This window comes from Dama dama, chromosome 4 (assembly GCF_033118175.1).
Source record: "Dama dama isolate Ldn47 chromosome 4, ASM3311817v1, whole genome shotgun sequence".
NCBI lineage: Eukaryota > Metazoa > Chordata > Mammalia > Artiodactyla > Cervidae > Dama > Dama dama.
The window spans coordinates 24086515-24113451 of NC_083684.1; the positions used below are offsets into that span (position 1 = coordinate 24086515).

General features: G+C 53.4%; 1 protein-coding gene and 1 non-coding gene across 3 annotated transcripts in view; one reads left to right on the forward strand and one right to left on the reverse strand.

Moving 5' to 3' along the window:
- Positions 1–26937, reverse strand: part of ZNF423 (zinc finger protein 423) — a 345950-nt gene that overhangs the window by 181744 nt on the left and 137269 nt on the right. The gene's annotated exons all lie outside the window — the stretch shown is intronic.
- Positions 3583–3655, forward strand: TRNAG-CCC (transfer RNA glycine (anticodon CCC)). Its single transcript has one exon. It is a non-coding gene; the product is annotated as a tRNA-Gly (tRNA).

Sequence of the window (26937 nt, forward strand, 5' to 3'; positions counted from 1 at the left end):
GTCATGCAAGAATTCAGTCACTTAGAGCCCTGGATGAGGCCTGGCAAGGATTTCTGTTCAAGGAGAAGAGGGCAGCTGTGTTGGGTACCTCAAATTGCATCACCTGGACAACAGGCCATCTAATTCATGCCATGGGACTGGCAAAGCTCTCTGCGGAGAGCACAGACATAGCTTTTGAAAGGGTGTTTGTAAAGGAGTGAAGACAGTGGCCCAGTAGACATCTCAGTCACCCACTCAAACTATGGTCCTGGACCAACAGATCAGCATTGCCTGGGAGTTTATGAGCAGGGCAGCATTCCAGGCCCCATCTGGACTTACTGAATCAGAACCTGCATTTTACAACATTCCATGAAATTAAAAGACGCTTGCTCCTTGAAAGAAAAGCTATGACAAACCTAGACAGCGTATTAAAAAGCAGAGACATCACTCTGCCAACAACGGTTCATTTAGTTGAAGCTATCGTTTCTCCAGTAGTCATGTGCGGATGTGAGAGTTGGACCATGAAGAAGGCTGTGTGTGTGCTCAGTTGCCCAGTCGTGCCTGACTCTTTGAGACCCCATGGACTGTAGCCCACCAGGCTCCTCTGTCCGTGGGGATTCTCCAGGCAAGAATACCGGAGTGGGTTGCTATGCCCTCCTCCAGGGGATCTTCCCAACCCAGAGATCGAACCCAGGTCTGCCTCATTGCAGGCTGAGCACCAAAGAATTGATGGTTTCGAACTGTGGTGCTGGAGAAGACTCTTGAGAGTCCCTTGGACTGCAAGAAGATAAAACCAGTTAACCCTAAAGGAAATCAACACTGAATATTCATTGGAAGGACTGATGCTGAAGCTGAAGCTCCAAGACTTTGGCCACCTGATGTGAAGAGCTGACTCATTGGAAAAGACCCTGATGCTGGCAAACATTGAGGGCAGGAGGAGAAGGGATGAGATGGTTGGATGGCATCATCCAACAAAGGATGAGATGGTTGGATGGCATCATCAACTCAACAGACATGAGCTTGAGCAAACTCCAGGAGATAGTAAAGTACACGGAAGCCTGACATGCTGCAGTCTAAGAGGTCTAAAGGGTTAGACATGACCGAGCAACTGAATAACAACAACAATTAGTAATTGTGATTATCTAAAAGCAAAATGAAATATACTTCTTTCTTTAAATTTATGTGTTCAAACAGCTATTAAGTTCTCAGGACATAAGTACTTGTTATTTGCACCTGACTCTGAACAAAGGGAACTATTAAATAATTCTTTTGGCTTAGAGGTACACTAAAAAAAAAAATCACAGACACTAAGGTATTATGAACCAAGAAAGCTGGGAACCTCTGAACTCTGTATAGGGTGTGGTCTGGGTGACAGGCACACAACAGGGAAGAAGGCAAAGTCCTGCCCTTTCAGGGTTGACAGTCTGGTGGGAGAGATGGACAGTAAGGGGGTAGGTAATCAAATCATCCTGTAAGATGTTGCTGCTGCTGCTGCTGCTGAGTTGCTTCAGTCGTGTCTGACTCTGTACGACCCCATAGATGTCAGCCCACCAGGCTCCCCCATCCCTGGGATTCTCCAGACAAGAACACTGGAGTGGGCTGCCGTTTCCTTCTCCAGTGCATGAAAGTGAAAAGTGAAAGTGAAGTCGCTCAGTCGTGTCTCTCTTCACGACCCCATGGACTGCAGCCTACCAGGCTCCTCCGTCCATGGGATGTTCCAGGCAAGAGTACTGGAGTGGGTTGCCATTGCCTTCTCCGTGTAAGATGTTAGGACTCAGTAACAAACAAAAAAGTAAAGCAGAGTGAAGTAACAAGTATGGGCTCTGCTCTCCTGCTCTGCCCTCTCTCTGTCATCATGTCCCCATGCCAGACACCTTTCCTCGCTCTCCTCTCATGCCTACACAGCTCATCACCAAGTCCTGTCCATCCTGCATTCAGCCAGGTCTCAAATCCACCCACCGGCCTCCCCAGTTTGCTCCCATCACTTGAGTCCTAGCCACTGTGGCTGGCTGGTTGTTCGGTTGTTGGTTGGTTGGTTTGGACCACCTCATTGGCCCCTAACAGGATTCCCCATGTCCAGTCCAATCCAGATACAGATCGTTGCAGAGCACAGGTCCACCCACATTGCTGCCCTGCTTAAAATCCCCTTGAGACCTTCCCACTGCTCCAAGCAACTCACAACTTCTCCAGCCTTGGAATCAGATTGGACCTGCTATCCTCATTTGTTTTCCCACATTGGTTTTCATACAGAACCTGCTATTTATCCACAGCAACCCCCAAAAGCCCAGCTTTGCAAAGATGTGAAGTAATCAAAAGGAATACAGAGCAAGCTAATGTTGAAATGGTGGACAACCTCAAGCTAGTAGCTCATATCATGTCCAGGAGACGCTGAGTATTGTGGTGTTCCCCTTGAAAATTTAAAATAGACCATAGAGCTCTGACAGATTAGCTCTGCCTTGGCCCGTAAATTGGGGAGATCAATTTATTGAATGAATGGATGGATGAATAAATGAATGAGGAGCATTAGGAGAATCTGAGACGCAAAATTCAATTCTCACTCCATATGCATGTTCACAGATACCTGTGAATACTGGTTGAAGGATGCCATCCCCAGCTGCTTCAGAGCCCACTGGGTCTCCCTCTGGGTCTCAAGTCTGCCCAGCAGTATTCAGGTAAGGAACCATCAGTATATAGGTCAGGAGCCATCAGTATACAGGTCAGAAGCCATCAATATGCAGGTCTGAAGACATCCTCCATTTGTAAAAGCACAACCTTTAAGCCAAATAAGTGCCAGTGTCCATCAAGGCTAGTGGGAAGAAATAGTTTTCTAAGAAATGTTCATGTCCCTCAGCTCCAAGGGATCCCAGATTTGGGACAACAGGCCTATCCAGTAAGATGACCAAAAGGCTTCCCAGATTTTGAGAGTCAGTGGTTCTGTCCTCAGGAGAGCAACATAGAAAAACCACATGGGGACTCAGTACAAGAGGGAAGGGAAGCAAGTGATGAAGGGTGGGTTTGGGGCAACAGCCAAAGCACAAAAGGCCTTCTTTGTCTTAAGCACCGGCAGCAGCTGCTCTGGATTGGGGAAAAGGAAACCCACCAGCATAGAGACTAAGCCGCTTCCAAGTTTGCGTGGGAAAAGAGACGTGGTTCTCTTTCGGCACCTTCTTTCCCCCTGGGCAGCAAAGCTTTGGTTACTGCATGCTTTTAAGGGTGGGGAGAGGAGAGAAAAACTCATGTGTGTATTAACACTGTCAAGATCACGTCAGCAACAGGCTTCAAAAAGCAAACGGTGCAGATTTACAAACCTTGGCATTGGAAGGACTGACGGACGGGGAGATTAAATGGCAGAGTGTGTGCAGCAAAGCAGAGGCTAATGAGACCTCAGACCAGATTGTTTCACCACAAATGTCAGGGACTTCAAAGTGACGGCTCCCAGCCCGTTGTGCAGGGATAGAAGTCCACGGGCACGCCCAACCCCACGGCCTCTGCCACCACCCACAAGCGCCTGCTCGCCGCTCCTGGAGGCTGTGAGGGTTGTGAGCTGGGCTTTCCAGCTTCCACACCATCTCATCTTCCAACATCGGAATTCTTTCCAGGACTTCCCTGGTGGTCCAGTGGTTAAGATTTTGCACTCCCAATGCAGGGGACCCAGGTTCGCTCCCTGGTCAGGGAACTAAATCCCATACACAGCAACTAAAGGGTTCGCACGTCCAGCTAAAGACCCTACATGCAACAACTAAGACCCCGGTGCAGTCAAATAAATAAACACTAAAAAAAAAAGAATTCTTTCCATGCCCTACCCAGCAGCCCCTCAGCATGCTCCATCTCTGCTCATGGCTATCTCCTCCTTTCCTCCCCAGCCCCCTCCATTCCCCTCCTGTTTCTCGAGGTAGGGGCCACCTTGTCCCCCATCTCCACTTCCTCTTCCCTGTCTGCTTGCTTTCATCCTATCCTTTCTTCTTCACCCTCAGAAGGTCTGTCCCACCTCCCCTGCCTGCTTCCCCCCCAGCTTCCCTCCTCCTGAGCCTCTTTCTCTCCAACCCCCTTTTCCATACCATTCCTCAGGCCCCTCTCTCCACCAGGGAGAAAGGAACCAGGGAACGGGCAGAGCTGCTGGGGCCTGCAGGAGCTCATGGGGCTGGCGGAGCACATCCCACCCCACCTGCTCGGGGGAAGAAGGGTGAACCCGTGCACAGAAGGCCCAGCCGCAGGGAAGAGCCTCGGGCTGCCAGAGCCTCCCAGGCCATACGTGCCAAGCCAGGGTCTGGAGCAATCACGAGGCCTGAGGACGCCCCTCCCCTCCCTCTGGAGAACTGTCCCGGCCTGGGGTCCCAGGAGGGGCCTCGCATCTGGCCGGAACAGAACCTCTGACAGATGGGATGTCGCCGAGCTCGGCAGGAGGGCCTGAGAGATGGGAGGAGAGAGCCAAGCTTGTGGTGGAGCTGAGCTGGCCAAAGCCATGGGGGTCGGTCTTGGAGAGCGGGAACCCCGAGGGAGGGTGGCAAGGTTCAGATCCTAACTCCATCACTTCCTCCTGGCTGTGTGATCTCGGGCAAATGAGAACTTCTCTGGGCCTCAGTTTCCTCATCTGGAAAATGGGCATGAGGTCCCAATGCCCACCTCACAGGGCTGTGAGGATGATGAAAGGGGACGTGGCCTGTTTGTAAACACTGATGATTACAGCTGAGCCCCATGGTGGTGGCTCTGAGAAGGTGTCAGGACTTCAGCACAGTGGCTGTCTAGGAAATGCCCCCACCCAGGACTCCCACCCGACTCTGAGCACCCCCTCCGACCCAAAAAAGGGAGGGTCAGAGCTGAAAAGCATCGTACCCAACAGCTTGTCCACCTGCTTCTGAGGCTCCAGGCTACAGAGCTTTAGTCCCTAGAGGACCAGAGAATTGCCCTGGCCATCCACCTGTATTCTTCTCCAATCATGACCCTGTGGACAGGAGCAGAGGGGTGCCCAGTGCCTGCCACTCACTTTGCCCTCTGACCTCTGGCTCAGTGGTACCTACTGAGCTCTCCTGTGAGCCATCCCTGGGCAGTGAGTGCTGGCCACACCGAGAAGGCCCCGCATGGAGCTGACCGTGTCATTCGGGACACAAGGCAATGTAGGAAAATTACACCAAGTAAGTGTAAAACCTATTTCACTTATTTCACACTTATTTTAAAGATGGGATGAGAGCCACAAGGAAGAACTTTGCACAAGTAGCATATTCTTATACTTAATACTCATTCTTCACATGAGGACATTCTTTCTTTGGAGCTGCAAATTTTGACATGTCAGTGGTGCGTGAGATGGACCTCACCTTTAGACAGGTGAACTGATAGCCAAGGGATGAAGGGCCATGTTCACTCACAGCCACCCAGTGGCAACCCAGGGCCAGAACTCAGTTCTCCTGACCCCACATTCAGAATTCTTTCCTCTCCACCCAGGCACAAAGACCAGGGTCTGCAGAGGGAGACCAGACCAGGGTCCACAAAGAGGAGAGGCCTCCTGGGAAATTTCACTGTGCCAGGCATGATGACAGCACTTTCTCCACACCTCGGGCTGGGCCCTCACATGGTCCTTAGGAGCAGCTGCTATTCGGACCACGGACTCTAAAGGCAGGTCAGGCCATGAACTCACTGCACAAAGAAGTAGAATGTGTTAGAGTCCCTCTGGTTATAATCCTGCAAACCCACATGTGCATGAATAAGCGAAAGGATGTAAACAGGGAAATAAGAGTATTTTGGAAAAAATATCCTTGTTACCCAAATTCTACTAACTGCTGTCTCTGCCTCATCTATTGAGTTCTCAGGTTGTCAAACAACAGTAACAGGGCCAGACATCAGGGATATTTAGATTCTCAAATCACCATGGGCAAGATCAAGGGGACATTTATAAACTATTATGAGGAAGTTCATGCCATTAACTAGCCCAAAGGTTGGATGGTGGGAGAACAGGGCAGAAATAAAAAGACACCAGGCTATGAGAAAAGCCATCTGACAATCGTGGTGCATACGCCTCCCCATCACCAGCTCAGACCTGGTCACGTCTCTCTTGGAAAGCCTGCTTTCAGGATGAGGATGAAGAACGGGGAAGCTGAGTCCTCCAAAGTGCTGGTCAGGGAGTGAGTGGTCCCGTGACATCAGGGTCCTCAATCCCCAGGAGCAAATCTAGGGGAGCCACCATGGATTGACACCGGAAATCCAGCTCATGAGGACTACGGAGCCCCCCTGGGAGCCCTGTCTTCCCAGAATTCCCAGCTACGGAGCCCCCCTGGGAGCCCTGTCTTCCCAGAATTCCCGGCTACGGAGCCCACCTGGGAGCCCCGTCTTCCCAGAATTCCCAGCTATACGGAGCCCACCTGGGAGCCCCGTCTTCCCAGAATTCCCAGCTATACGGAGCCCACCTGGGAGCCCCGTCTTCCCAGAATTCCCGGCTACGGAGCCCACCTGGGAGCCCCGTCTTCCCAGGATTCCCGGCTACGGAGCCCACCTGGGAGCCCCGTCTTCCCAGAATTCCCGGCTACGGAGCCCACCTGGGAGCCCCGTCTTCCCAGAATTCCCGGCCACGGAGCCCCCCCTGGGAGCCCCGTCTTCCCAGAATTCCCAGCTATACGGAGCCCCCCTGGGAGCCCCGTCTTCCCAGAATTCCCGGCCACGGAGCCCCGTCTTCCCAGAATTCCCGGCTACGGAGCCCCGTCTTCCCAGAATTCCCAGCTATACGGAGCCCACCTGGGAGCCCCGTCTTCCCAGAATTCCCGGCCACGGAGCCCCCCCGGGAGCCCCGTCTTCCCAGAATTCCCAGCTATACGGAGCCCCCCTGGGAGCCCCGTCTTCCCAGAATTCCCGGCTACGGAGCCCACCTGGGAGCCCCGTCTTCCCAGAATTCCCGGCCACGGAGCCCCCCCGGGAGCCCTGTCTTCCCAGAATTCCCAGCTATACGGAGCCCCCCTGGGAGCCCCGTCTTCCCAGAATTCCCAGCTATACGGAGCCCCTCTGGGAGCCCCGTCTTCCCAGAATTCCCGGCCACGGAGCCCACCTGGGAGCCCCGTCTTCCCAGAATTCCCAGCTATACAGAAGTCCTCCCCAACCTGAGCCTCCTCAAGGCTCGTCCATGCAGGCTAGGCAGGAAGCACTCCCACCCCCACCCAGCTGCAAGCGGGAGCTGCCCAAGACTGGGGTCGTAAATGAGCAGGCTCGGTCAGCCAGGGGAGTCTGAGGGCGGGCCGCCAGGCTGTGCCCACCCCAGGCAAAGCAGATCCGCGTGCAGCCTGGACGGCAGGAGGAAACAGACAGCCTTCCCGCGTCAGCCCAGAAAGGCAGGGGCACACACGCCACTCCCACAGCGGCTGGCTGTCCCCGGTCTCAGAGGCCCGGCCAGGTGGGCCAAGAGGATTTACAAGGGAACAACCACCCTGGACAGGCCACCTCCATCTGGACAGGACGCAAGCCCCAGGGCTGGCAGGGAGCCACCGGAAGGCGGCCAAGAGGGAGCCCAGGGCAAGATCTTCAAGGGCAAGGCAGCATCCAATCCCAACATGTGTTAACTGCTCTGGACTCTCACAGAACAGGTCCCCTCACCACAGGTGAGGTGTGTGACAGGACTGGATGGGCCTAGCTGGGGACAGCTCAGGGGACGCCCTGTCCTCTCACAGGGTGGGGTTTTGGGGTCGAGCGGCTGCCAGGCTGGGACTCCTCGCGCTTGAGTCCCACTGTCCCCACCAGCTTTGCCCAGGCTGCTGCCCCGCCCAGTGCTGTCAAAACGGGGGAAGGATCTGGTCTTCCTCCAGGCCTCCCCACTCTCTGCTCACCCCGGTGCCCAAGCCAGAAACCATGGATCAACCTGGCACCCCACACTCCCTGGCTGCCATTACTTAATCCATCTCCTGGTCCTGTCAATTTCACCATTGAGGACGCTCCATTCTCTCCACTCCCACCACCTGCACCATCACCTCAGCTTCCCTAACCAGCCTACACCCACCACCCTCAGAGCAATTCAGAGAGCGGAGCTGACGATGCCGAGACCCCCAGCCCCAGCTCCGCTTTGGCCCATGAGGGCCCCATAGGGCCTGATCCCCACAGTCCGCCACCATGCTCACCACGCTCCCAAGCCTGCCTGGTGACAGTCCCCCAACTTGCCAAACATCCCCTGCCTCCAGGTCTTTGAACGTTCTCTCTGGACTATATCTCCTGTTATTCCTATTCATCACTCCACCCTCATTTTCAACATCGATTATTGGGAAAAGCTTTTGCTTCTTTCTCAGGCCTTCCACTCTTCCTTCTGGACGTATATGGGCCTCTAATGATATATGTAGTCACGTGGGGACTTGTCAATTGTCCTGCTCCCCAAGAAGGACACCCACCACTCGGCACAGAGCCTGGCACATAGGAGGCACTCAGTGAATACCTAGCGAAGCGTTCAGTGCGTGAAAATCCTGCTACTGGAGCCTGGAGTAGACGGGCAGGAAGGCCAGCCTCCCAGGAATGAACCATCAGCACCAGCCAAAGTATGAGGCGGTTCTCACAGGAACCTGTCCCCCTGCTGGCAGGGTGGGCCCATGCCCTCATGAACGCTAAGCATCCAGTGGGGGTGACACGTGGCCTCAGACATCACGTGCAGAGCTCTCCCAGCCCCAAAGAACTCAATGCATCACCTGGGAGCTGGATGCTCTCAGGCTACTGGCCCGAGACCCTCAGTCTGCCCCGGACCCTCCAGCCTGTCCTGCTGGCCCCCACCTTGCTCTGGCAGCCCGGGGACCAGTCACCTCTCACCCCCTCCAAGCACAGGGCTTCCCCAGCTCCCAGCCTTTGCCAGTACTGTCCTCTGACCAAGAAAGCCTTCTTCCTCTCATCTCTTTTGAGAAATTTCCCATCAAGCCCTGAATTTCCAGCTTCTCATGGAAATCTAGAAGCATGGGCCACACCAGATCCAACCTCCAGCAAGGCAGCCGGCAACAGGAACTGGGGAGCAGCCGTTTCCCTTCGCAGGCATGTGATCTCTGTCACCCAGCCCCACCCAGCCCCCTCACCTGCCCGACCCCCAACAGCATCATCTGAGCTTGTGGTTCCGGCATCAGCCACACACATCCCCCTCGCAGGCCTGGATCACAGGCTTCTTATCACCAAGGCCTCGTCTTCTCATCTCTGTCCATGCCACAGGGCCCCTGCTGGGAAGCCCTCCGAGTCTGCTCAGGAGATGAGCCAGAAAGGATGTGCAAACAGGCCAGACTCGGATTCCCAGCCTCTGCCTCCCACCTCCCGTCATCTGGCCAGACGTCTCCATTTTATCTCGGCTACCTGAGCTACCAGCTCATATACCTCCTCCTGTGGCTTGTCTCTTATAGTTTATTAACATCCACCAATAAACAGTGTGCAGGCCTCCCACACCGCCACCAAGAGAAGCCGGGCTCTGCAGGTTAAGCCTCCCTTGTCCTGCTTGCTCTCAGCACATCTTTGGCCATAAGGGAACAATTAGGAAAAACTCCCTTCAGGTTATATTTAGAAAGGGGTGGGGGGGAAAGGCTTCCTCTAGTAATTTTCATTCAGTTGCACACGACTGCCTGTCCCCACCTACCCGCAGGCCAGCGCCACGGGGGCAGACAACCGCCTCTCCCCGAACATGGGTTAAAATCAAGCCCAGCCTCTGCCCAGCCCTGATTATGCCCACGTTTAAAAATAAGATGTGAAAGATGCATTATGTAAGACCTGTAACACTCTCCTGCCCACCTCCGACTCTGGAATCAAAGATCATCATTTCTGCCATCAAAAAAGAATGAAAGAAAGACAGGAACAATGAAAATAGCCGCCCAACATGAGCCAGATCAAAGACATGGGCACAGAAAATGAGGAGCCAGGGGGGCCTTTAATTACTGCCTGCATCCTCCGAGTCGTGTGGCGAGAGGGGAGAAGAGAAGTTTTGAAGGCCACCAGGTTCCGTCCTGCTGCGGCTCCTGTTTCCACCGCCAGCACCAGTTCCCGACAAACTCGAGCCTTTCATTTTCCTCTCTTTTTTCCCTCCTTTTTCTCTGCCCCCCACATGCCAGACAGGACTCCCAGACTCCCCAGTGCTTGCCATCCACCAGCAGCGAGAGCTCAAAGGGGCTCCTCAGAGACCCCAGGAGGGGATTCGGCCCCCACCTCGGAAGGCTGGAAGCCAGGTGGGCCCAGCCCCCAGCAGCAGAGAGGCTCATGGAGGGACCCACGGTGGGCCGTCACTGCAGACCACACCGACTTTTTTTTTTTTTTGCAAGTCTCCCTGGTTGAGAGGGGAAAAAAAAACTCTTCAAATTCACATTGGGCAGGGCTCCGTGGGGCAGCAGATCAAACCTGAGGACCGGCTGTTTGAGCTCAGCGGCAGAAAAAAGGATTGCCCAGGGACTGAGCTTAAGTAGAAGCTGGATTAAACTTCAAACGCAAACTCCCCCTTTTTTTACACAGCAGACAGTCATGGCTAATATTGCAATATGGACTCTGAAAATGCATTACAAATAACTTACTCTGGACCCAGACTTGGGCCTTTTGTATCAAGGGGAGGAGTCAGGGAGATAATTGCAACAGAAAAGACACATGGGAGCCCGCCCTCTTGCTTGGTGGAGGGAAGTCCATCAGTTTGGGGCCCAGGAGGCCAACAGCAGGTCTCCATTCCGAAGACGCCTTGCTAGCCAGTCAGGCGGCTCCCCTGGAGGCTGAATGAGGCTTGGGTCTTCCCCAGGTATGAGAATCCAGATATATTTCATAGATGAAGAAATGCCTGGAAGGGGGGGCTAAAGCAGTGACGCTCTTAAAGCATGTTCTCAAACAATGGGGTGTAATTGTGTTCTTCACGTGATCAATGCGTGACTCATTGAAATAGGAAAAAAAAAAACTTACAAATTCACAGGTGATGCAGATGGGAGCAGAAGACAAGTGTAAGGTGTAGGATTTTTTTTTCTTTCAACACCTTCAGGGTAGCCCTGTGGCTCCCAGAGGGTCGGGAGCCTGACCGTGGCTGCATTACGGACATCAGAATGAGCCTGAGCTGGGCTGGGACAGGCTGGCCCTCACTGGGCTCCTGCATCCAGCACCCCAGGGACCTCAAGAGATCCCAGCTCTGAACACAGACACAGGAGGACATGGAGGCCTGGGTGCGGGACTAGCGGCATTTGTTCCTGTTCGTCAGGACATAGGTCCCAGCTGGTGCTGTGTAACAAAGAATTTGGGCAAGGACATGTTTCTTTCCTAGAGAATTTTCCTACAGTGTTTTCAGAAATACCTAATGTCCCCCTCCCTAGGATGACTCCTCCTTGTGACCTGCAGGGGTTCTGAGCTGCCCACCGTATCAGGGAGATAGAGAAGACCTGATCCTTCTCCCTTCACTCCAGAATGCCCTGAAAGAGGCCAGAAGACCCTAAGAGTGAGCAACCTCCATGTGACATTTGGTGGGGGTTCCAAAGACACGTGGCACCATGCTGACATCTTTATATAACTTGACAAAGGGCAGCAACAGGCTGGGGTGTTGCTGGAGGAGGTGGCCAGCTGGAGATGGGTCTGTGCAGAGCAGCTGGGGGTGTCCTTCCCCAGAGAGAAAAACCAGGGTGGGTCCTCCTTTACAGTGGCCACATCTCTGGACCCCACAAGGCCCCTCAGGCTCCTGGGGCAGTGACAGCTCTGACAGAAAGTATCTCAACAGTTAAAGGCCCATGGCTGGCACCTTGCCACCCACGGGGTCCACCCAGGCACTGCAGCCTGGACTGTTTTGTGAAGCTCCATCCACCATCCACCGGGAAGACTCACTTTTCTCCACACCCTGCCCCACTCCCTCTGGTCCCTCTGGGGTGCTCTGTTCCAGGTTAAAGAAAAAAACAGAACCACCATTCACTGGCTGCAGCCCCAGAGTGCTAAGCGATGTGCTGGCCCTTCACACTCATGACCCCCCTGAATCTCCCATCACCACACAGATGAGTTTTCAATGGCCCCATTTCACAGAAGGGTACACTAAGGCTCACAAATAGGTTCACTGCCAAAGATCACAGACTTTGGGCAGAGAGAGAACCTGAACCCAGCACTGAAGAGATCCATTGGTCTGCTTTCCTTTCCACGGTGTGATGTCGTCTCCCAAAGATTCCTCAGAGCTCCCACCCCATCCCCATTAATAAGAGCTGTAATGATAATAATAATGAATAGCTCTTGTGAAAATGCAGTCCAGAGAGGTTCTGGAGGAGGCAGCAATAAGGTCCTGTTGGATTAAGCAGATGAGTTATTCATGCCCCCAAACAGAACTCTAGGCAGCGCCCAGCCATCCCCAGCATGGGGACACAGAGAGTGGCACTAAACATCCTTCCCAGTGAGAACAAGGCTCTTCGGGGAGGGAGATGGAGGCTGTGACACAGGGGGCCCGAAGAGAGGGCCTCTTCCTTCCTGCCAGAGCACCGGACATGTTGGCCCTCAGCTTTCAAAGGAGGAAAATGGAAAAGCGAGGGAGCTTCCTCCCTCGCTCTCCTCACAGTCAAGATTGAATTGTGTGCCAGGCCCAGGCCTGGGGAAGACCCAGCAGAACTGCAACCAGCTGTGGCCCAGGAGAGCAGCCGGGGGTGGGGGTGGGGGTGGGTGGGGGCAGACTCCCCAGCACTCCTTGGCTGGAGAGGGCAGCGGAGGGGGCGAGGGGACTGCAGAGAGGGGCCAGGAGGTCTGCAGGCAAACTTAATGAACTCCTGCTAACCAATTCCTGTCTTGCCAGACGCAGCCACTGGGGAGTGTGTGCAGACAGGAGGGGCCACCTCCCCTCGAAGCCAACGGCTCCAGCCTGAGACCAGGTATCTGACCAGGGTCATTGATTACTTCCTTCTCAGAAGCAGGCCCACTGCTGTTGACTCTGGTTCTCTGGTCACCAGGATGGGGTCTGCAGTGGCTGCTCCTTAGTGGGGAGGGATTTGCTCAGACCAGGACAGGGGTGTCCTTCAGAAAGAAGTGTGAACGTGGCCCATAAAGATGTCCTCTGGGTCAATACATGCATATATTGAGTCTGTGCTACAAAGATATACTCTAGTCTACCAGGGCTCTCGCCTTCTAGGCAATTTCTGAATTCTGAAATTTCTAACTGTACAAAGAGTTGGGAAGACACTTGAGTCCCTGCAAACGTTCTCTCCACAGGAGAGTACAACTCGGTGGCCAAGAGTTGACTCTGTGGTCAGACACGCATGGTTTTCCACCTGGTTGAGTATGCTTGAGCCAGTTACTGACCATCTCTGGGCCTCAGTTTCTTGATGGGTAAAAATAAAGGATCCCCAAAGTACATATCCAACAGAGAGATTGAGGGTATTAAAAGATGACACATCCGAGAAGGGGTCAGAGGGGCATCTGAGAAGGGGTCAGCAGGGTGGCTGGCACAGGGTAAGGGGCTTTGGGATGATTTTCCGCTTGAAGCCAGGCGCGGAATAATTTCTCCGTTTCTCCTGATGCTAAAGAAACGGTCCTGCTGCCCCACTGCCCCATTTCTTATGCAGAACACTTCACGTGTGAGCAGCCCCAGCCATGAGCTGGAAGGGAGAAAAGGAGAGGCTTTCTTCTTCCCCATCCTCTCTCCTTCAGAACCCAGGCAGGCACCTCTGGAGCATAGAGCTGCAGGAAGTGATCCCGCAAGACCACAGTGGAGCCAGGCCTGAGACCTCACAAAGAAGCAAGCCCCAGAGGGCCAGCGAGCCGGCTCCACTGGACCCAGTGGGGCCCACCAAGAACTGGCACCTGGAAGCTCCCTCCAGAGCAGAGAAGGCCTGAAGCCACCCCATCCATCTTGCTGGCAGCAAGCGCAGAAGTTGAAGGGATTAGCCTCATGGGGAAGAAGCCTCCAGGAAGGGACAAGGAGGGGGCTGAACACTGGTGTCCAACCACTGATGGGCAGGTGGATGCCCACCCACTGGCAACCTGCCAGATAAAAGGCCACTTTCAGATTTTTAGCACATTTCCACGTCTACTTTCTTTATGCAATCCCTCTGTGGAAAATATTATTGTCCACGCTGTTTAGATGGGAAACGAAGAATTATTAAAGATACCTCACCCCTGTGTCCATAGCCTAGCACTGCACCTGGCACAAAGTAAGTGCTTAGTAACTATCTCCTGAATAAATGAGCCAAAAATTATCATAGAATACCTCAGTGAGCTCCCTTAAGGAACAGAGACTATGATTTATTCACTTCTTATCTGAGTGCAAAAGACTTAATGAATAAGTGAATGAATGAATGAAAACAGTAATGGTGGTGGTGGTGGTGGTTTAGTTGCTAAGTCTTGTCCAACTCTTGAGACCCCATTAACTATAGGCCACCAGGTTCCTCTGTTCATGGAATTCTCCAGGCAAAAAAATACTGGAGTGGGTTGCCATTTCCTTCTCGAGGGGATCTTCCTGACCCAGGGATCGAACTTACGTCTCCTGCATTGGCAGGCAGATTCTTTACTGCTAAGCCACCAAGGAAGCTGAAAACAGTAATAGCTAACATTTATTTAAGTGCCTATTATGTGCCAAGCATTGCTCTGAGTGCTTTCTATGGGCTGACGCATATGATTCTCATAACAACCCTGTGAGGCATATGTACTGTTATTGGTTCCACTTCAAAGATGAGGAAACAGAAACCCGGAGAAGGTAGATAACTTGCCCAATGTCACATAACATGTAAGAAGCAGAACTGGGATTAGAATCCAGGCAGTGGGGCTCCAGAGCATGTGTGATGCCTGAGCAAAGTTCAAGGGATGCTTACTGATGCTGAAGCTGAAGCTCCAATACTTTGGCCACCTGATGCAAAGAGCCATCTTAGTGGAAAAGACCCTGAGGCTGGGAAAGATTGAGGGCAGGAGGAGAAGCAGGCAACAGAGGATGAGATGGTTGGATGGCACCATCGACTCAATGGACATGAGCCTGAGAAAACTCCAGGAGATAGTGAAGGACAGAGAAGCCTGGAGTGCTGCAGTCCATGGGGTCACAAAAAGTCAAACACAACTAAGCGACTAAACAACAACTGATGATGGAGGTGGAGCACTCTGGGGTTTTAGCCTTTTCAGTACCCGGGTCCACCTCCCGTAAGAAAAACCCTGTCTTCCTTGAGCAAACACCCTTCTGTGTGATTCAGATTCCCCAGTCCTGGCCAAAGAGATGGCATCCCCCAGTCACAGAGACTGGTTTACAGATGGACACGTCACCAACCTGGGCCGATCAGAGCAAGCCCTGAGACCTTCTTACACTGCAGGAAAGAGTCGCTCCACCTCAGCAAGGAGGATTTGAGTGTAGAGCCCTGAGGGGAGGGGGATTAACTTGCCCCTTCTTAGGAAGAGCCTGGCTGAGAATGAAGCCAACAAAGAGGAAAGCAGAGATGGGAAGAAATGAGACGGAGAACCCTTAAGGCTCCAGCCATGCCTGAAGGTTTATCCCCAAGCCAGTCTGAGATGTGCCTCCACGCCCTGTGACCAAGGCCATGGTTCAGTTCAGCGTCCCCATTTTGTAAATGACGGTTCAGAACAGCTCGATTCCTTGGTCAGGCTCACACAATAAGTTAGTACTGGGGCCAAGGCTATAGCCAAGTTCCATGGGCACCCCTCTGCCAGTGTCCACGGCATGCTCCTTCATCTCTAGCATGGGAATCCTGCCCTGTTCATTTCTGGGCCCATTGTGAGCATAGGGAATAAGGATGCTTAATATATGATGAATGGAAAGCAGGGAAGGAGGGAGGGAAAGCAGGAGTGGGGGAGGTGACTAAACTCCTGGAGGGCCAGCACCATCTTACGCATCTCGGCATCACCGCATGCCTGGCAGAGAGTGGTTCCAATGAGTGGAACAGTGAGTGCCCGTCGCACAGTATGAGTCTTTGCTCTGCCAAATGGCTATGGAGGGGTCCCACTAAAGCTGACCACAAGGGACGTTTTCAATAGGATTTGATTTGCAAAACGCCCAACTGCACATGTGGTTTTGTACCTCCAGCCACTTCTCAGAGCATTTTTTTGCCCATGTGGTAAAAATAACCAATCTCTGTTCCTCTGCAGATGGGATGACAAGCTGTGCTGCCCGGCACTGAGAGGTCCTCTGATGTGCCTTTTCGTCCTGTCTCTATACCCCATGGGTTCCCAAGGGTTAAATGCCCTACACCTTCCTCTCCCACAAGGGGCACCCCCCATGCAGGACTCACACTGGCTTCCAGGGAAGGGAGAGTGCCCCCTTACCCCTAGCCTCATCCTTCCAGGAAAGACTCTGAGGTCTTCTGGCCAGGACAGGTACCCTGGGTCACTGCAAACATAACAGCAACCCTGCAGCCAATTTTAGATCATTCCTAAGAGCCACGTGGGGTAGTGTTAGTAGGGCCTTGGGAAACCCTTGAGAGTATTTCAAAGATACGAAATATGGCCCGGTATCAAGTGAGGAAGTGGGTCTCCACAATTAGGCAAAACCTAGCAAAATACACCCACACCTCCTCACAGCCCCACACCTGCTGAAGACAGGCGAGCATGGCCCTCAGAGACGTCTCTGGCTCCTATACCCATATGCCACTCACCTGCAGCTAATACCCCTCCCCTTCTTCTCCCGGGATCCCTACTCCAAATCTATACCAGGCAGGTTGGACTAATCATTCCTCAGCAACCCTACAGAGTTTTACTTTATTTGATCATGAAGCAAAAGAGCCCAGGCTCTGGAGTCAAGAGCCTGGACCAGAATCCAGACCAGACAACCTTCACAAGAGCACCAGCTCCTGTTGCTTGCATGCTTACTATGCACACTCCAGGGCCTTGACGGCAATTTCAATGCATCCTTCCGAAACTCCCATGAGGTAGGTACTACTATTAACCTCATTTTCCAGACGAGGAAACTGAGGAATGGAGATGTCCAGCAAATTAACAAAAGTCAGAGTCTGATGCGGTTCTCAATGGAATCAGTCCTAAAGGAAATCAACTCTCAATATTCATTGGAAGGACTGATGCTGAAGCTCCAATACTTTGGCCACCTGATGCAAAGAGCCAACTCATTGGAAAAGACCCTGATGTTGGGAAAGATGGAGGGCAGGAGGAGAAAGGGGTGACAGAGGATGAGATGACTGGATGGCATCACCAACTTAATGGACATGAGTTTGAGCAAGCTCTGGGAGAGAGTGAAGGACAGGGAAGCCTGGCGTGCTTCAGTCCATGAGGTAGCAGCATTGGGCATGACTGAGCGACTGAACAGCATTAGGGTCTGCAAGTGGAAGTACTGGGTGATCTTGGGCAGGCTTGCTTTATTTATTTAATATATAATAAATACATAATACATAATAAATATAACAAAACATAGTATATTTATTATTATGTTATTTATTTATCCTCTTGGAGTCTCAGTGTACTCATCTGTAAAATGGGACCGAACGCCCAACTCTTAGTGTCACTGTGAGAATTTAGAGAGAGTAGGAAAAGAGCTAAGAGCTGTGCCCCAGAAACTCTTCTTTCCCTCGCTTCCTCCCACTTGAAAGACAGAGGTGCTCATACCTGCTCACATTCCCACCTAGCCAGACAGATAGAAAAGTCACTGGGGTCGGGGGTGGGGGGGGACAGGGGACACACTCTGAATTCAGTAACATATGCCCTGGTACAAGGGATATTATTATTATTACTGACTTGAAAGACATTGATTTAAATAACTGGGCCATATTGAGCTCTGGCTCCAAACAAAGCCAGTGAAACAAGGCTGCCAGAGAAAGACCCCATACCAAGGGCTCCCCACAGCGCCAGATTCCAAAAACCTGACTCCACTGGCCACATTCTCAAGGTGTTTTCCCACCTCTGGTGGCGGCTTTGGGAGCAGGAGGCCCAGGCCTGCCCGGCCAGGCTGGCCTCTCCCTTCTGCGCCTTTGAAGTGCCCAGCATGGGGTGAGCTGGAAGGAAACCCTGGGCCGCCCAGGCACCTACCCGCCCCCGCCCGGCCCCCTCCCCCTCCTCGTGCAGCCTGACTGGGCCTTTGTTGCCGGAGCCCAGGCAGGGGACAGCCCAGGACCCGGCCTCATTATGTGCCTGACCTCAGGCAAGCCCCCTCCCCCCAGGGTGGAAGGTTAACCTGGCTGCCCGCCATGCAGGCCTGGGCCTCCGGGAGGCCTCCTTCCAGGGACAAAGGCCCAGCCCCCTTCCTCCTCTCCAGGCCCCAAAACAGCTGCTGGCCTGCAAAGCCCGTTCAGGAGGGGAGTTGAGGGGCCTGGGGGCGCGCCGTCCCAGGCTTTGATGGCTCAGAAGTCACCAGGGGGCCTCCTTCCAAACCTCCTTCCTCCCGCGCTGTGGGGAAGACAAAGCCCAGGGGAGCTGCCCGGGCCAACGCAGGAATGCTGGCCGTCCGTCCTGGCGGGGTGGGGGCGAGGCCGGCCCTCCCGCACCTTTCTTTCTCTGACTGCTTCCAGGCGGGCCAAAGTCAGCCCCTCAGCGAGGCAGGATGGTGTAGGCCTGACCAGGGGTTGGAATCAAATCGGAAGACCCTCAGCCCTGCCCCACTGGGCCCCTCTGCCACCTGGCTTTGGGAATAAAATCCACATCCCCTGGTAAGAGATGGGCCGGGGGCAGGGCGTGATGCTCAGTCGCTTCAGTCATGTCCGATTCTTTGTGACCCCGTGGACTGGAGCCCGCCAGGCTCCTCTGTCCATGGGATTCTCCAGGCAAGAACACTGGAGTGGGTTGTCAGGCCCTCCTCCAGGGGGCCTTCCCGACCCAGGGATCGAACCCGCAACTCTTGTGTCTCCTGCACTGCAGGCAGTCTCTTTACCACTAGCTTCACCTGGGAAGCCCGGGAGCAGGGCAGCTCTCAGAAAGAGGAAAGGCCAGAAAATGTGGGAGACAAAAGCCCCTCTAACTTACAGCATCACCTTAACACTAAGTACTTACTGAGTAGCATCTCGGGGTACATGCCGGGCACCAGGCGGGCTCACCGGCTTCCTTCTCTGATTTCCAGTTGTGTGCCTTGCACACCGGACTGACACGCTGTTTTACTGTGCACTGATTTTAATTTCAAAAGACTCCAGGGTAAATTTTTGGAGTATTTCTTTTTTTTACTTGCTTAAGATCCTAGAGCCGACACAGGGGCTCCCTGGGGCACTGCGGGCCTCACCCAGGCTATGCAGAGGAGTGGGTGCAGTTCAGGGTTGTGCGTTCACCCGTATCTCTGCAAGCAGGTTGTGTCCCAGCGTGCGCACAACAAAAGGCCGGCTGAACGCCTCACCCACGGAGCAGGCTGGCAGCAGGAACCTGCAGCAACAGCCTGGTTGGCCCATTGTTGGGAAGGGCTGCCTTTCAAGGCACAAAAAAAGTACAGAGGGGCAGGACGACACGCGCGGGAGAGGCAGGCACATCTGTAAGAAGCAAAAACTGCTGTCCCATTATCGGGGCCGACTCCCGGCAGCAACGTGCAGGAGGTATGTGTGTGTGCGCGTGTGCACGGCTGGCCCGACTCACATTGTCCTGTCCAGCCAGGAGAAGCAGCGCGCGGCACTCTTACAAAGACATCGATTTTCCTCTTTTCCTTTCCAGAGCAAGATCAGATGAGCTCCCGGAGTGACACATCCTTAACTTTTCAGTGGGGTTTTCTTTTCCAACTTGTTTGTTTGTAACATATTATTTTAAAACCCGGTCTCTAATTGAGCCTCTTCTCCACTGCATCGCCCTGGCTCCCACCCCCCTCCCCAAAGCTAGGAGGGCACGGGCTGATTATCTGAGCGAGCAGGCTGCTCACGGGGGCATCCTGGGCTCTGAGAATGCCAGGGGGTGGGGGTTAGAAATGGGGGGGGGGGGGCCAGAATTAATTGCCAAGAAAACACAAAGCTGTGCTTTGACTTTGATTCCATCAATTACCATTATCTTTCTCCACAGGTCCGCCAAGCATCGCCCGGAACCGGCCCCGTGTTTAACTTTCTTTGCCAGTCCTGATACCCCGTCAGATTTCTGGCGGTGCCACGCCGCCCGCCTGGGCTCCTTCTGGGCCCTTATCAGCCTCTCCCAGTCAGCCTGGCCCGGCACAGCTGTTCCAGGCCCTCAGCCCCTCACTTTATCTGCTCGCACAGACCTCTGCCTGGCAAGCGGTGGGCCCGGCGCCTGCTCCACATTCCCCAGGAAGCCGGCTGGGAACACAGCCGCCCTGCTCCCAGAATCCTCCGGGAGTTCATTACCAGCCAGGGTACCCCAGCCCGGCGGCCAAGGTGCGGGCCGCGCCGCCCAGCCTCACCGCCGGCATCATTAAAACTCCAACCTTCTGAAGAGAAGAAAGAACAAAACCACAAATTTAGATTAATAAAGCATTTGTTGATTCTACAGCAATTTAGCAGGCCCCTAAGAAACCCACCAGAGACCCGCGGAGCTCCAGTAATTTTCTGTTATATTATCTTTCTTGTAAAATACTTCCCCAGACAGAGTTCCCAAAGGGGCTCAAATATCACTGTGACTAACCAAAATCAATGTGCACTCACCTATTGACATTTTTACATAGTTTTTGGATTTAGTATCCAGCCGAAAACACAATCAACTCCTCTGCCAAGGAACCGACAGGCACTTAGCTAGTCAGCTATTAGTGTTACAAAGGAAAAAAATGCAGGCACCCAGGGGAGCAGGGCGAGGAGGCACTGACGTCAGGGGGTAATTGGGTGTCTGAGAGAAATTGCCAGCGGCTGGCCGGCTCCCCCGGGGCCGCACAAAGCTGAGCTGTAACTCTAATAAAGGAGAGGAAATTCTAGAAAAGGGGGCTTTGCTACAAAGGAACCCGGGCAGACAAAAATAGCCCTTTGGAAATAAATAAATAAATGTGGCCAAAGCATATAGATCTAAAAAATAAAATAAATCACTGCACAGAGGAGGCTTTCTGGCCTCCCTTCCCTGGACATCTGTCAGGGGCTCACGGACTCCGCCTCCTTCCCTCCCCAACCCTTCCTTTCTGGAACCACATGGATTTTAGTGCTGGAAGGAGGTTTGCCATCTATTTTGGCAAACAGGGTGGGTTTTCTAAAGAACCTAAGTTTGCAACCTCCTCTTTCCCAAAGGCAGTGTCTGCGGCGTTGACTTTGAGGCATACAAGGAGAATGCATTTCTATTGTTCTGTTTTGGGTTGTTTTTTTTTTTTTTTAACAGTTTCGGTTTGGGGTTATTTGAGAAAGGGGATGCTGTTATAATGCCACCCTCATTCAATGAAAATTTTACAGATTCTTGCCACATGGCCCAGGCCTCCCCTGGAACACGTCTGTGTTCTTGGGAAGCGGGTTTAATTTTCTTCCTGTACGGTTCACCCACCCACGGCCAGGGCTTCTCAACCCTGAGGTCAGAGGCTGTGGAAGCATCCGAGCAGACATCACTGCCGCCCCTGAAATGAGGCCAAAGTCTCCTGGACGAAGGAGGACAGAAAAAATGGCGGCTCTCACCCTATAGCTTGAGAACCAGGCCCCAGGCAAGGATATGACCTCCCCTGGGACTCTGGAGCCCTCAGAAGACCCGCGGGGGGGGGCGGGAGAGGATGATCTGAGGCCCAGAGGCTGCTGGGAAACTCAGGCCTCCCTGGTCAGGCGGGAGAGGGTGGTGGCTTGGGGAAAGAGATGGCAAGAAAGGGATTCCCAGGGTCAGATTCTATTTCATCGCTTTGAAAGAAAATGAAAAAATAGGCCCAGGATTTTTAAAAAAAGAAGAAGAGGAAAGAAAAAAGAAGAAGGCACTCCAACCCAAAGCCACTTGGAAACTGGTCTGAACAAAGGTCTTCAGCTAAAAATGTCAAATCAGCGCCACAGGACTCCTTGCCCTCTAGTCTCCGGGCCCCTGCTGAAGCCCATGGGGCCTGCTGGGAGGAGAAAAGGCCCCTCCTGGGGTCTGCCCGAGGCTGAGATCCCACAGCCCCACCCCATAAAGACGCTGCAGGAGACACCAGGGCTTCCTGGCTACCGCTTGGGGCCGCCTGGGGTACAGGGGCCCAGTTCCTTTCCTCACCGCCCACCCAGGGTTGGCACAGAGGAGGAAAATCCAACTAAAGAAAAGAAAAGGGGGGGCGGGGATCCTACAACGGACAGCCCCAGGGAGGAAAGCAGAGCGCAGGAACGCGCCAGCCAGAGCCCTGATACCAAATCACAAACCTTGAATCAGTGATGCAATTGCTTAATTAATCAGCCCGCTCAGGGTGGGTGCAGAGGATCTGTGTGAGTGTCTGACCCAACCAGCTCCTGACGGGCAAACCCCCCTCCTCAGGCCCCTCTGCCAGACCCACGGGACCACAGATGGTTGAGCACCGTCTGGGAGTCTCACCGAGGGGGGAAAAATGTGAGTTCCCCAGTCCCCTGTGTGATCCAGTCACTCTGGCAGAAAGGAGGGAGGAGGGAAGTGGGAGGAGGGAGGTGGGAGGAGAGTGGAGGGTGGAGAGAGGAGGGAGGGTCTTATCAGCAACTTAGAATTTCTTGGCCTTGGCTGTTGCAAGTTAGCACTCTCAATGTTATTTTCTTATCCCAGTCAATGAGACTGTAATAGAAATACAGAGAGCAAGGGACCTCTTTTCAGCAAGCCAGTGAGTGCCAGATTTAGAAGGGAAAAGAGGCAGCTTAAATTAACCCTAAGGCTTAACATGTTGAAGTCTTGTAACTTTTAAAAAACAGTACCAAAGCTGATGGTAGAGGCTGGGAACAAGTCACATGCAGAGACTGGTGTGGGTGGGTGTGGGTGTGGGTGTGTGGGTGGGTGTGTTGGGGAACAGGAGGGCACCCCTCGTGTGTTTTCAAGGCTTCAGCAACAAAATGCAAAAAAAGTAGTAGGCAGCCTCAGCATTGCCTGTTCTGATGGCCCCAACTGGGAGCGAGGGTTTGAAACCAGTTTGCTCGAGGTTGGACTGTCTCCAAGGTTGATTTTCTCATCTTTAATGCACAGAGAGAAGAGGAGGGGAGGGGAGGGGAGGGGGGCAGGCGGGCCAACATCTCAAACCGACCCCAAACGGTTAATGATAATGAGCCGGAGCGCGACAGGAGTTTAACAGCTCTGAGGAAGAGGGGAGACCCGGGAGAGGGCATGACAGCAGAGGTGTGTTCAATTACCAAAAAGAAAAATAATTTCTTTTTTAAACAATACCCCCTCGACACTGGATGTTTAAAGAGAATATATTCCGGCCCCTAAAATATCAAAGTGCGATTTAAAAATAGAAAAGTCATTTCCCCCCTTCCCTGTTGCAGATTTTACTGTAGCGTTCTAGAAGGCAGATTAAATGAAGGAAGCTCAAACACACTCAATTTTGTCCTTTAGCAAATTCTTCTCTTTCACTCTTGCATGAAGAAAAAAAATCTCCCCACAGAGTTTTTCTCTTCTTCCTGGTGTGGATCTGGGCCCCTGCAGTGCCCTGTGTAATTTCCAGTTCCTCAGAATTCAGGTATTAATAAAGACCCCATGGGGACTTCCAACAATATAACCCTACATTTTGAGGCATTATGAAAGGAAACCCCCAGGGGTCTGTGGCTCAAATTTCTGAAATGTAGGCATTGTAAAAGGCACCCCAGGGGATGCCCGCAATAGAAATCTGCTGAATTCAAAGCATTTTGGAAGTCCTGGTGGGAGTCATTACTCCCACTGGAAGCTTTTTACAAAACATGTGTTGCTGACATGTTGACAGATTGCTCAGTGAAGTGTTTAGGTGCATGCACAAGGCGGGCCTTTGGAGACGCTCAGCGCTGCCAGCGAGTCTCCCAACGCTGGAACCGGTACCATCCATATTTCATAACAGGGGAGGCCGTGGCAGCCGGGGACCGGAGGAGTGTTCTCCGAACCAGCAGCCAGCCTCGCACCCCTCCGCCGAGGAGCCACTTCGAGCGGGCCGGCCCCGTCCTCGCCTCTGGAAGCCAGTCTGTGCAGCGCAGCTGTGACGGCCCTTGTCTCCCTGCCAAGGGCTTTACTGAAGGAATCTTGAGGCGACCTCACTGATCACTGCGAGGCGTCGGGCCGACCAAGCCGAGGAGGCGGCGGGGCGGGGGTGGGGGGCCGGCGGGGACCCACACCTCCGGCCCCCAGCCCTCCAGGAGCGGCTGTGTGCAGTGGCGGCGGGCAAGGGGGTTTGAACTGGGGCGCGCTGGTCTTGACAGCGTTAAGCCCGGGAAAGTGATCTGTGACTTTAATAAGGCAGAGGGGCTCACAGGAATTAGCTGCCTAGGTGATGGGGGCCTGGAGATGGATGGAAATGTATTCATGGCCTGGTGGGCCAAGGGCCAGGCTGGGGCCCTGGGGAGGTCGGCTCACCCACAGCCCCACACGCTCCAGGGCTCTCCTCTCCACAAGAGGAGTGAGTGCCGAGCAGGCCTGCCTGTGCACACATGCACGTGTACACAAACACACCACACACACACACACACACACACACACACACACACCATGGCAGAATAATGCGCCATATGCCCGTGTTCATAAAATTTTAAAGGTAAAAGCAGATGTAATTTGATCAGTGTGTACATGTGTTGATAGGAACACACACACCAACACACAAGCACGCACATTCCAGAAGGCTGGGCCTTCTCCTTGTGCCACGGCTCTGCTTTTGCCTCCAGGGCCTCCCCACACCCGCGCCAGGGTGAGCCACGGCCTGCTTCACCACACCATGGCCGCTGGAACACACAAAGAAATCTCCTCGAGAAATTTCGTGGCTTTAAAAAAAAAAAATTATTCTCTTTGAACCGTACTACCTATTACGTTGTCAGCTTGGGAGTTTCCTTTATTGAATTTTCTTAGAGCATGTTAAGGAATAAAAATGATTTCTGCTTGGCACAACGGCACTTAGAATCAGGGGTGTGGAGGTCATGGGGAGCGGCGACCGTGTGTCCAGCCCAGCCTTGTCCCTTCACGGACTTCCCCTCCAAGCTGGAAACTGACCCTCTTAGCTGGCTCGTAGTTCCCACAAACACCTTCTCACCCCAGTGGCCTTTCTAGTCTTTCTCCTCTCTTCAAAAGTAAATTGCATTTCAATGGACAAATGGCTTTTCCAAGAGAAGGGTGCAAGATTCCATTCTCTCAAGCCCTTTCAGGGACTTCTGGGGACAAAGGCTCCAGAGAGGTGCCTGGCAGGGGAGCCTCGGCGCCCAGGTGTCAGCCCTGGGGGAAGCCCACGCAGTGGGGAGTGGGGTGGGGGGCAGCGGGAAGCTGGGGATACAGCTCTGTGACTTAATCCAGTTCTTCCCACCAGCAGTCCTGGTGAGAAATCTTAATGCTTCTGGAGCAGGCTGGCCCCCTGAAGCCGCCTGAACGTGGTGGGGGGCGGAGGGGGGCGGGGAGGGCAGGTTTTCTATCTACCAGCTCCTATGTGCCCAGCCCTGCATCACGCAGGACATAATGGATAATCAGGAACCACGTGTCGAGTGAAGGAATGGGTGGATGATAAGCCCAGGCTGCGAATCGACCCCATAGGTACACTCTCTCGTTGGTTCAGTTCCAAGGCAGGAAGAACAAGGTTTCCCTACAGAGTGGACCTGATAAAAGAGGCTAGACACAGGCCCCAGGGATCAGTCAGGCAGCTGCGTTTGTCCTGGCACCTGGCTACGATGTGCCAAGAGGGGGCCGCTGGGATAGGGGAATGACCTGAAGAACTGAGGAAGGGGAGAGAAATCTATGGTAGAAACCCTTCCAGGATCTCACCCTTTGGACACCACATGGTAAGTGAAGTTGCTCAGTCGTGTATGACTCTTTGCAATCCCACTGACTGTAGACTACGAGGCTCCTCCATCCATGGCATTTTCCAGGCAAGAGTACTGGAGTGGGTTGCCATTTCCTTCTCCAGAGGATCTTCCCAACCCGTGGATGGAACCCAGGTCTCCTGTATTGCAGGCAGACGCTTTATTCTCTGACACCAGGGAAGAAGTGCTGTCGGACACCACAACTCCATGTAAAGCTCCCACTAAGCATGCCAGGCCTGTAACTCGAGATCCCTCCTAGAGCCCCCACCCACCAATCCCCTAGTCCTGACTGATCCTGGATGACAGGAATCTATGTTTACATCTGAATACGGTGACCAGTTTGCCCCAGTTTGTCTGGGAAATTCCCAACCTTAGCACTGAAAATCCTACCTTCCAGGAAGCCCCTCAGTCCCCAGCAAGCCAGGCCAACTGGTCACCCCTATATACACCACACCCTCTAAACTGTGGGCTCCATGAGGGTAGACTCTGATACAAAATAGGTGTGCAATAAACATTTGCTTAACCCCTGCATGAATGAACCAAGGCTTTTGTTCCTGGGTTCCAATAGGTCTGAGGGAGTATGAAGGTTTGTGCCCCATCACTCATGGCAAAGCTCCAGTCCCAGCCGACCGCTCCTCAGAGACACACATCAGGCAAAGAGACAGCAGCCACCTCGGCTGCACCGGGGGTCTTTAAAGATGGCTGCCGGAGCTGGACGCCAGCTTGAAGGAACCTCCACCCCACCAGGGGGTCCCTCCTGCTCACCAGCAGCAGCCCCTTGACCACCTAGAACTTTCCAGCTCCCTCCTGACCTGCAGGCCACATATGAGCAGGCACCCATGCTGCTACTGACTTCTAGGTAGCCTTCCTATCTACCCTCGCCCATCCCACCTCTCTAGCCTCTTCTCCGCCTGAGCCTGTGGACTTGACTTTTAAAGGTCAAACAAGAGCTGATGGGTTGTGAAGTCTCCTTTCTGCGAGAGGTTGAGAGGGTATTCAGAGTAAGAAGAAAGTAGCCTCAGATACAGGCTTAGCTCTGGCATTGTCAGGAGAGAAGTGAAAATGCATGAGGGTACATGCATTCAAGGAACACTTCCTATGAGCCCTCCAGTCAAAGTCAGGTCCTGGGCAAACAAAGGTGAAGTTTCAAGGTCAGACTTCCCTGGTGGTCCAGTGGTTGGAGGTCCACCTGCCAACGCAGGGAACACGGGTTCAACCTCTGCTCGGGGAAGACTCCACGTGCTGTGGGGCAACTAGGCCCATGCGCCACGATTACTGAGCCTGCGCTCTAGAGCCCACGAGCCCCAACTACTGGAGCCTGAGCACCCTAGAGTCTGCAAGAAGAGAA